We start from the raw sequence: 9,993 nt of genomic DNA, 5'->3' as shown, positions 1-9,993 counted from the left end.
GTTGAAGGTGGAGATGACACAAAACGGAAGGGGCCTGACCCTGAAGAACTGCACAGCACAGAGTCCCTCTGCTCATTAGCACTGGATTGTGACATAAGCAAACAATAAGCTTTTATTGTGTTAAACAACTGACATTAGGATTTTTTTCTTTTGTCTTGGGGGTTTTGTTTGTTTGTGTTGTGTTGTTACTGCAGCATAACATAGCCTTTCTTTTATGTAGCCTTTTAAAATGTGCTGTCCCTTCATGACAGCTGATTTATTTCTGTGTCTGTGTTAATCCCTTATTTATATGGATGATTCTTTCTCTCTATCTCTCTCTCAGACATACACACACATGCACACTCACATGCACATTCACGTGCATCCCCATCTTTCCTTCTCTTTTCTTCAATACTCTCTCATGTGTTTTTTGTTTCTTTCTTAAAAGGCCATAATATAGTATTGAGGTGTTTGCTGTGTTATTGGGCTTATTGAATAGTACCTCCCTCTAAATTTCCAAAGCCCTTCCTGTGATATGCAATGACTGCTTTAAATATGCAGTCAGTAGGACAACCAGCTCTTCTAACTAGAAAATGTTACCTGCGAAGATAAAGGCATAAAAGTTATAATAGAATATTTACTGGTTGTTTCAATTTTTTGAGGATGACCTTGGGAGATTTTCTTTTGTGTGGACAAGGAAATCAGTGATACAATTCACAGAGATAGTCTGAGTTTGCTTGGATAACCCTCAGTGCTGCCAAATGATTAGAAACATTCCCAACCAGTGAGCATCTTTACCTAAACCTTGTGATTTTAGAAAAGTTCACATAAATCACCATTATGGGCAAATGGAGACTTACTGAATTATGCAGTTTGGCTGGTTCCTTTAATGTAAGGTACTCTTTTTTTAGTTCTGTCAAGCCTCTCTTTTATTACCCACTGTGTTGCTGAATCTTTAGATTTAAAATAAACAATACCAACAAAATCAAAATGATTCAGAATGTCAGTGCTTTATATTTTTTATTGGAAAAAAATGCACTTGAATAACACAGCTGTGGCTTAAAAAGAAAAGAGAAATTATTTTAAGTGTTTGGATAAAGAGAAACTGACAGACATGAAAAGAACTAATCCATTTTTTCCCAGAACAGTAGTCATGAGTTCTTCAACTGAACACACAACTGGGCTACACAGAATGACTCAGAAAATAAAACATCTGAAAATTATCATAGAGCGTACTTACAAATGCTGTGTACAAGTTGACTTAACAGATTATGCTTCTAGGAGTTTTTCAGATAATGTTCAGAATTCTAACTGTCTACAAGAAGAAGTAATTTGTGGCTTCAAGGACATTTTTACAATAATAAATGAGTCAAGAAGCTCAATTACTATCACAACGAATGAGAAGCTTAAGCTACTCTTTGCCTTTCCATTGTTTACGATATCCTTTCCATCTTGGATCATTATTTTTCAAACATCTATGAAAACTGAAGAGTTACATACTCATGATTAAACTTCAAGAACAACACATTTATTGACATTGGCCATGTATTTTCTCAAGCTTAAAAAGTAAATACAAATAAATACGCTAATTTTTTTCAGCATTTCAAAAAATATATTGGAGTTTGCTATTTATTTCTGAACAAGTGTGCGGTGGGGTTTCTTGGCCTCAGAATATATGTTTGTATTTCTTGCCACAGTCACCATCATTACTATGACTCATGCCATCCAGATGGTGGGTACTAGTAAATTTGTAACTGCTCTGTTTAAGAGAACATTTCTGAAGTGAACATGTCCACTGATTTTAGCATCTGTTCAACAGATTTCCATACCTATTCACAGAGGGCAGAACAATGTGAATGCACTACAATCTCTGAAACTTACTCTCTGAGGCTGGACTCATTTATCTATTTCTTTACACACATCTCAGCAATGGACACTGGGGTGCAGATAAAATATTGTTTTTTTACACAGCAGCAACTTTAATGGTTACCTTAGGGAACTTTAGACATATCCTAAAGATGAAGGCCCAGTGAGAAGGAGAGAGCTTCAAGAGTAGCACCCCAACCCAGCTAAACTTATAACCAGAACATCCTACTGCACTATGTCCCACTAGGAAGTGTGTAAAAGCAGTCTACTGCTGAGCTTTCTGTAAATAAAACCAATGTCACAAAAGTAAGAAATATAGGTAATTATCTCATTTTAGAAAACTCCAAAATTAATGCAATTATTACTTAACACATGTCTTTACAAAAAAATTTAGATGAGAGATAGAACTATTGTCTCCAGGCATATACATGGATATATAAAAATGTATATACATACATATGATATATAAATAGATGGATGGATGGATGGATGGATGGATGGATGGTTTTTTTCCTCATATTCTTCCACGGAGTGGACGTATACATTTGTAACTATAATGGTATTTGTCATCTTACAATTTGAATAGCATGCTGCATGTCAAAAGCTCAAAAAAGACTAAATTCAAAAAGTAACTCTGGCATACTAGGATTATGCCTCATTGGATTTAGACTGAAGGTTCATCTCTGAATGAGAAAATTACCTTTCATTCCAGCCCGTCTCTGTGTTATGCTCTCTAGGCAGAGGTAGCAGCATGTCTGGAAGTGAGGCAACTATTCCTCTATAGGCCCTTCTTGTACAAACGTGCACCTCCTCCAAACACTTCTTTCTCACCATAGCCCCACATGCAAACCACATACACCAAATATATAAGTCCTTGGTTCATTCTGCTACATATTTTACTTGTTTACTGCCTCTGGGTCCTTGATTTCTCTTTCTGTGCTCTGGAAATTAGGACCATGTCTCTTTAGCTTGATTCCCTAAATTTTGCGCCATACAACCATGCCACAAAGATGCATATTAAGTACATTTTAGTGATAAGCTCTCCTAAGGATACATGAGAGTCACTGACATGCTACCATGTACTCTTCTCCAAAGTCTGGTGAAGAAAATGGGGGATGAGGGTTGAGGGAGGAAGTCTGATTGTCTAGCATCGAGGATTCCACTCAGAGCTAATTTTCTAGAAATAAATTCTTCTAGTTCTGCCTCTCTTGGCTCCCTATTTTGACCTCCACCTGACTCTAAACCCAAAGCTTCAGTCTAGATTCTTCTATGTTAAGATTCAATCCAAAGAACGTAGTTTTGGTTGTCTCTGATTTTATAGAAATCTCCAGCACTTTGGGATTCACTGCTTTAGTCTAAGATTTTGCCTCTTAAAATTTTTTCTAATATATGTGAATAAGGAATCATGTGGGAGGATGCATATCACACAGTTAACACTAAGATACTATCAGAGGGAATGAGATTGATTGTCTTTGTTTTTATGTCTTTGTGCAATATCGTTCTAATTGTTCCAATGAGATTGTATTACTATTTTAATGTGAAAACATCAAATAAAAAACTTTTATAGATTCTTTTTAGTATTTTTATAGTATCTTTAGTCTCTTTAGGGTGAACTGAAATCTGTCTACATTTTCTCTCATTTTGACATTTTAACATGAGGCAAGTTTAATTACAGAGGAAATAATTTTCCCCTGACTAACTTGCCATTCAAAATATTTGTACTCTGCAGAAGGCTTGCTCTGAAAAGCAACTGGAAATGTTGTTTTGGGGGATTTAGCAATGGAGATTCTCAAATGGCAAATTTACCCTGAATAAGACAATGATAACAAAAAGACAGTTACTGGCAATAGAACTGCTAGAGACTATTCTAAGACCAGAAAGTCCTCCTGCCCACTCCTTTCCACCCTAATTTAAGATGAGAGGCCTTACGGTGCAGCTAACTCACCTGTAGCTGACTTACCCTTCCACCTCCCCCACCAAATCATAAGATACATTCTTCCACTGCCAACCCTGTGTGTTCTCTGGGACTTCCAGTCAGGCATTCTTTTTCAATTTGGAAAGATTATATACCCTATCTTCTTATTTTAGGATGTAATACTGAAGATTTTCTAATTTCTTTTACTAGGTCTTCACAAATCCCTCTGAAAGTTACATTTAGCGTATTCTAAATACTTCTAGGTACCCTTGCTATACGTTAAAGTCTCTTAAGTCTTCTCTAGCTCTATTAGTAATTTTGTGTGCTATTTGGGACGTCTTTGGGGCAGACTCTCTGTCTCAGTAACTCCAGAAGTGAAACATGGATAAGCTGACTGACTTTGCAAGGCAAGTGAAAGCTTTAAACATTATTTTTTTCAAAGTTTCGTGTTAGCAGGAACTCCGTGGGAGCACAGAGTGAGCATTTTTCATTCTGGATTTTCACCACCTAGTTAACCCAATCAGAAAAAAACAAGATTTACACTCTCACGTTACAATGACCATTGACTATCCTTACACATGCTTGGATTGAGGAACCAGTTGACCAAGCCTGAAAAAAATTTTTTTAAATTAAAAAACTACCTTTCTTTCTTCCACCTGTCATGGATTCCAAAGTCAATACTTGCTGCATCTCTAAGGTTGATACTCAGTGTGTGACTGGCTCTTCTATTTCCCTCCTGGCTTATTGCTCTCTCAGACTGGCTGATCTTTCTCTCATGACTGAACCTGCAGGCAACCCGACGCTCTCCTGTTTCAGAGGAGCAGATCTCATGTCTGCACACCCAGATATGTCAACTCATGCAGGGGCTCTGTTGTCATTTGTTGCTGTCTTTCTGTTCTGGCTTTATTGCTCCCATTTTTTTTACCATTATTATTAATAATCACCTATTTAGGATTTTGCAGGTCCATGTATCATATTATTTGATCCCCAGAAAAGCATCTTAAGGGTGTATGATTATCTCCATTTTCAAATAAGAAAACTAAGACTTAAAGAGACTGAATTATTTTCTCAAGACCATGTTGTCAAAAGTATAAGAAGGAGTTCCTTAACCTTGGTTGTCTGATTCCAGAACCAATGTTCTTTTTGCTATATCATGGTGACTTCAGATTTTTAATAATAAGTTTTAAATTTACACCTTTCTTAATTATGAGTGGATATAATAATTAATGTCATTATGGTGCTTTATTCTGTATCATTCCTCTTTTAATCTATCCGGAGACATTTATTTTTAATCACCTACAATGAATAATTGTTTATTATATAATTTAATGATCCAGATATATACAGAACTAAACTCTTCTGAATTTTTCTTGGTAATTATAGCATGTGAAAAAAAAAAAGCCTATCACATTTGCTTACCTTGACCTACTTTAATGAAGTGATAATGCTTATTATTCGCAGCCATACATCCAAATGTTCCCTATCTCCATGCAAGTGTGTCTCAGCCGGAATAAATGCCCAGTTAATCAGAGGTGTTTAGTTTATCTTGCTAAAGCTTTAATAATGCTGGTGCTTAATTCTCTGTAGTTATTACACAACTGTTCTGCTTACCATGAAATATTTGAACATAATTGAATAATTTTTAAATTTTTTGCATAATTATAGACTCAGGAAATAATACACCAAACGTGTCATCTAGAAGGCAGTACTTTGACCTTGACAAGGAAAGTGAGATAGACAGTGAATACTTTCGTGACTCCTCATTCAGTGTTCTTCCCAGCTGTATTCCAGACACCTGCACTGAGGAACCACTGAATGGTTCTGCAGAGCCTCTTCCATCACATATGGGACACGAATCAGAGCTTCCAAAACAGGTTGGGGGTGGGTGGGCAACACAACAAGCACTGCCAGGTTTTTCCATAGTCGAAATGAGCAAAAGGATATGATGGTACTTCATAGATTTTCTCAAGAAAACTAAATCTATAGATTTCTCCTTTTCTACCATAAAACATGCAAAATATGATATAAATGCTAAGGGAAGCAGCAGACGTCTCTAAAATATTTTGGAAATACGATTACCACTAGTGGACTCTCCATTATCAAGTAATTCTGGATAAAAGCACTCTCCACCACCTTCCATTCCTTTGTCTCCCCAGTTTACATCAACAATAAGCCAGGAGTTGGGGGCATATCCTATTTGTCAGTGCAATATTTATGCAGTCAAAAGAAAATTTCCCTGGACATAAATAGCCAGCTTCTACTTCCAGTTCTGTAACAAACTTGTGACCTTGGGTAAGGCATTACCTTCTCTGTGCCTTACCTGCTGAACAGGAAAAATGCTTATTCTACCCTGTTTGCAAGGCATTGGGAAATGAATCTAAGACAATAGAGGTGAGAAAAATGTAAATAGTATAAACCACAATGGAAACAGAAATTATTATTAAACAAAATCCTTAGCCTAGTGAGCCTGACCAAGTGTGTTCTGTTGTATCTTTGTTTCCCTCACCACTATAAGAAAGCAAGAGTAGTCACAGTGACCGGAGGATGTTCCTGTCATCAGGTATTGTTAAACCCACCTCTCCAAATGCATAGTGTAGTGGTTGGTTGAGAACTCAGGCTCAGGGGTCACACAGATCTGGGGGTATATCCTGCCCCTGCTCACCTGCTGTGTGGCCTTTGTCAAGTTGTTTTATATTTCCAAGCTTTAGTTTCTTCATCTAAAAATGGGGTAACATATTCATCTGTAAATCCCACCCCACAGGATTATGATAAAGATTAAATGAGGTAATGCCTATTAAAAATACTTAACAGGAAACCTGGCACATAATGAACACCTGGTAATGTTGTAAATATTGTCTCAACATTTATGCCGTATGATGTAAATAGAATCTTCTGGAAATAAAGAGTTCCAGATTCAATTGTTTGGAAGACACTTGTTTAAAAGGGAATCTTATGAGCAGACTTCTCACAACCATTACTGTGCTCGTGTACAGGACAACTCTTCAAAAAGGAGAGATGATGTTTAACATTTGTTTAAAACTATTTGAAGATTACAAACCTTTATTTTTGCTAGCTTTGCAGGACAGGGTTTCTTGGAATTATGCCTTGGGAAATCTTGTTCTCACAAATCAGACCTTCATAAAATTGTGGTGAAATCACAGGATGTTATTTGTTTCAAAATAATGGGGAGGGGGAGATCGGGAGGGAAAGAAGTGGATGACTGTAAATACAGGCTGCGTGTTGATCGTTGTTGAGCTGGGTGAGGGGTCCACAGGGCCTCAATATACTATTCTTTCTCTTTTTTACATGTTTAAAAAATTCCATCAAAGTTTTTGAAAAGATATTAAGGAGATCAGAAAATACATACATATGCACACACATATGTAATATATTATATATATACATACATGGTGTATCTTCATACACACACCAAAGTCTAAGAGAAATGGCTAATCCCTGAGATTTATGGACCCACTCAAGCAAAGATAAATTATCTGCTTCTTTTACTAACTTGGCAATGAATCTTTTCCCACACTTCAGAACCTAAAGAGGTCAGTCGCCTGTGATAACAGCAGTCAAGGTGAAGCCAGCTGAGTCAAGCAGAGGCACATATCATCACTAGTCATGATCTCAACCTTCTTCCCCATCATGCTTTTTGCAGAAAAGGCAATGCAATGTATTGCATTTTTAACTTAATTTTTCTCTTATATGCCTGTCAGATATGTTACTATAAAATCAACCAAAGGATTGACAGAAGGAAAAAGAGAATCGGCTCCTGACTAACAGAGAATTGAATATGCCAGACATTGAAAGGACCTAGTGCAACAGGTCCTTGATGCTCCTTGACTTGATGCTCCTGCTCATCTTTCATTTTAACTGTAGCTGTCTTTGGGGAGTGCCTAGGTTTCCAGCTGTCCAGGAATCCTAAGGTACCTGCAATTGGCCTAGAACCCATTTCTCTTTCCAAAGTGACTAATTTATTATAAGAGAATTATCGCTCCTGATAATGAAATCACCAAGCAAATATCACTTTTTGGCTTTTTAGACAAATTCTCCCTAACTGCTCTCTTGTTCTAAATGTCATTATTTTAAACACACCTTATTATTTTTAATTATGCCCAATTAAAGGTACTTGCCTATTTGCATCATATATTTCATGGTTTAAACTCACTTTGGTGCATTAACAAAATCCTATTATTGTTCATTTAACCATTAGAAAGTTCACAGAGAGCTAACCTACCTGTCACCAAGATTTGTGTTCATGCATTAGTCATTTCCCAACTGGACCATCTCACAGTCTCCTGGCTGGCCCTTTTCATTTATCTATTATGTGTTTACAATCCACTCAAAATTTATAAGGTGCTTAAGTTTTTTTCCATCCTCTGAAGTTTCTGTTTCCATTCTCCCTCTAGCCAGGCGTAATGACTGTCTTCTTTACCTAAGGAGTTACCTTTTAAACTAAGGTAGACTCTTCTCATTTTGTTCTGTCATATGGTTCCAAACAGAGAAAAAAGGTATTCTACTGAGTTATGGGAATAATGGTTATCCAATCTCATCTTTAGAAAAAATGGATTTAGTTTGTCCTGTTATGACTTCTTATTCTCCAAAGACTTCTAAGAGGGGCACTTCCAGGAGACTTAAGCAGGAAGAGAAAGTAATTTAATTGCTTTTGATTTACTAAATGGACAGTTTCTGCCTACATGGAACCCATATCTGGGAACCTGCAGCTGGGGTGGGGCAATAACATATAGATTAACTGTAATGAGTGAGAATATTTGGGTATAGAAAGCCCACACTATCCTCAGTGAAACTGGAGCTGGCCTGGAAAAACCCCTGAGAGGAGCTCAGATACTGTGGCAAAGGCTTCAGGGCCAAACCCTGCCTTGCTAAACTGATGATCCTTCCTATCAATAGAAGACCTCTTTGCACTGCTTTGCCTGTCATAAAAATATATTTTCACCAATACACACTCACTTCTGCTCAGTACTTCATCTGTGATAGAACTAGTCAAATTACAGATGTGGAATGAAGCTTCCCCAGTTGGAAACAAAGCCTGATCCTCTTTAATCAGGCTGTCTAGACCAGCTTTCACAAGCTCCAGCTCAGTAGAAAGAGAGGTCCTTACTCACTAGACTGAGATGTTGAAAGAGTGGTTTTCTGGCACTCTGGTTGGTAACTCTGCCACTATACTCAGGTGGGATAATTCAGCTAAGATATTTAACTTTGATGTTCCTAGGGTGCATTATTGTTTTAATACTCCTTGTTAATTACTTTTCTTGTTAAGTACTGACACGGTAAATAGGACAAGGGAGGGAAGTCAGAGAACTAACATGTATGAGCTCACATCTCTGCATGTGCCAGACAGTGCGTACACACTTCGGTTGCACTTTTCACAACACGCAAGTTAGTTATATCCTATAAGTCTCTGCACAGACAGCACGTCCTCCTTGAAGCCAAACTATCTCTCCGTCCGCTAAGTCCACCTTTCCTGCTGGAGAACAAGCTCCTTGAGGGTTAAACCACACTGTACACCAATTGTACTCAGCAGATATCTACAGAACATTTCATACAACAATCACAAAATATACATTCTTCTCCTCTGCACATGCAACATTCTCCAGGATAGACCAAACACTAGGTCACAAATCAAAACTCAACAAAATTTTTAAAAACTGAAATCATTTCAAGAATTTTCTCAGACCACAACGGATTAAAACTAAAAATCAATAACAAGTGAAACTCTGAAAACTATACAAACACATGGAAATTAAATAACATGGTCCTGAATGACAAATAAGTCCAAGAAAAAATCAAACAGGAAATCAAAAAACTCCTTAAAACAAATGAAAATGAAGACACATCATACAAAACCCGTGAGATGCTGCAAAAACAGTACTAAGAGGGAAGTTTATTGCAATAAACACTTATATGAAAAGAATAGAAAGATTTCGAATAAACAACCTAACGCCACACCTAAAAGAACTAGAAAAACAAGAACAATCCAATCCCAAAATTAGTGATGGAAAAAGAAAGAAAGAATTAAGATCAGAGCAGAAATAAATGAAATAGAAACACCCCTCACCCCCCAAAAAGAGGCAAAACATCAATGAAACAAAAAGCTGGTTCTTGGAGAAGAGAAGCAAAATAGATAAACCATTCACTAGGCTAACTAAAAAAAGAAGAGAGAAGGTTAAATTCATGTCTTATTCAACATTACTACCTAGTCATGTATG

Source organism: Cynocephalus volans, chromosome 5, assembly GCF_027409185.1.
Source record: "Cynocephalus volans isolate mCynVol1 chromosome 5, mCynVol1.pri, whole genome shotgun sequence".
In the NCBI taxonomy this organism is placed as follows: Eukaryota; Metazoa; Chordata; class Mammalia; order Dermoptera; family Cynocephalidae; genus Cynocephalus; species Cynocephalus volans.
Note: the sequence above shows the minus strand (reverse complement) of the source record.